The sequence below is a fragment of the Poecilia reticulata genome, linkage group LG1 (assembly GCF_000633615.1).
Source record: "Poecilia reticulata strain Guanapo linkage group LG1, Guppy_female_1.0+MT, whole genome shotgun sequence".
Taxonomy (NCBI): domain Eukaryota; kingdom Metazoa; phylum Chordata; class Actinopteri; order Cyprinodontiformes; family Poeciliidae; genus Poecilia; species Poecilia reticulata.
The window spans coordinates 12,700,258-12,702,044 of NC_024331.1; positions in this window are offsets into that span (position 1 = coordinate 12,700,258).

Consider the following 1,787-nt stretch of genomic DNA (forward strand, 5'->3'; position numbering starts at 1 on the left):
AATATTGAAATATTGCTATTAAGAGCCACCTTTGAAATGCCAAAGAGGCAGAAAACTAAGACGACGTTTCAGTAAAAGAACACCATTGCTGATGTCTCTGAGCTGTAAGCATCCTGTGTGTGAATGAATGTTTCTCCCACCTTCTCCTTCTGCASGGTGTGAAAGTCAGGATTGGTTCCAGCTGGAGCTCATCAGGTGACAATCAGGGGTAACGTTTAGAGGACCTGCTTCCCTAAGGTGAAYGCCAGATGACTCCCCTGAGGGATTCCTGGTTCCTCGTCACCTCCTACCACTTGATTCCTTCCAGTCTCACTGCCGCTCCTCACACTTACCTGGATTCATCGTCCCGTTCCACCTACCTGTCCACCTTTCCGTCGCCGTCCACCTTGGGAAYAAACCGAGAAACAATCACCAGCCAACCGCTGACCCGGCTACGTCGGTCTCAGTCTCGCAGATCTCAACTAATTTAATGTGAAGTTGATAAATTATCTTTGTCACCTTCAATTCAGTCGTCAAGAATCAATATTAATCAGTTACATTTTGACAATAATTTCCACTGCTACTTCAGTAGAGGTAGCAAAGCACCAATTACTTGTCATGTTTGATGATATCATGAAATCTGCACTCTACCAGAAACTTCTGCAGGAGAAGGTTTGACCATCCATTCGTGGCCTTAAACTCAATCACACTTGAGTCAGGCAGCAAGACAATAATCCAAAGAATGCCAGCAAATGGTAAATGATCTGTACCTGTATACGATTGGTTCAGTCCAGAGGACCACCAATCATCAGTACTGTTTGATGGCAGCTGTTGCCATCAAGGAGACAATCAGTCGTTAGGTTTATTGAGCAATGACTGCAACTGCATTTTGAATTTCCTCAAGTTATGTTTGTTAAATGATCTGAAACAGTGTGATAAAAATCAAAAACAGAAAAAAATGTGCAAGGTGCAAATACTTTTTCACAGCATTACATGTGCAAAGAACAAGTAAACATTTCCAAATAGCTYTTAAAGTTAAAGTATTTAGTTAACGGYCCCTATGCTCCTCTGAACATGACATTGCTTGACCGGCCCTTTCAGTGCTCAGTGGGAGACGAAGGGTTAAGTCCTCAGTCGGAGGAGATAGGAGCTGAAAGGAGCCCATGAATCCTGAAGTCCCTGCAGGCCCAGCATGGTAAAATAATTAGGCTTACCTTTGAAGAGAACTAAACAAACACAACAGCACTCAACACCAGCCACGTCCTCTGCCGACTTTCTTCTTCGTCTGTTCCTCAAAGCGGCCTTTCCTTTCTCTGTTTCCTCGCTCTGCTACCTGCCATACCAAGCCAGTCGAGTCACCCTCCCTCCCACATCTCTCTTCTTTTCATCTTACTCTGTTCTTCGACATTTTGAAGTCTGGCAGTCTCTTTCTGTCTGCCGATTCTCTTGGGGAAGAAAGATAAAAATGGAGGGGGAAAAAAAGRAGGATGCAGTTCACGGATCAGTTTTTTACATCCTCTAAACTATGCTTTAAACTGCAAGAAGAACCAGCGCTGTAGGAATATTCAAAAAGAAATCCCAAAGTGCTGACTTACTGTTAAATTCCCCATTGTTAAGTGGCTTCTAAGACGCTGGACAAAACAGAGATTGTTTGATCTAATTCTTATAAAAGCAACGAGTTTGAATCACGCTGTTTTAAAACTTTTTYATGGAGGATTTTTGGTAGATTGTCTCAGAATTGCTATTACATTCTATATGACAGATGCTGCTAACTGTTTTATTATCCTTCATACAAAAAAACACATTGA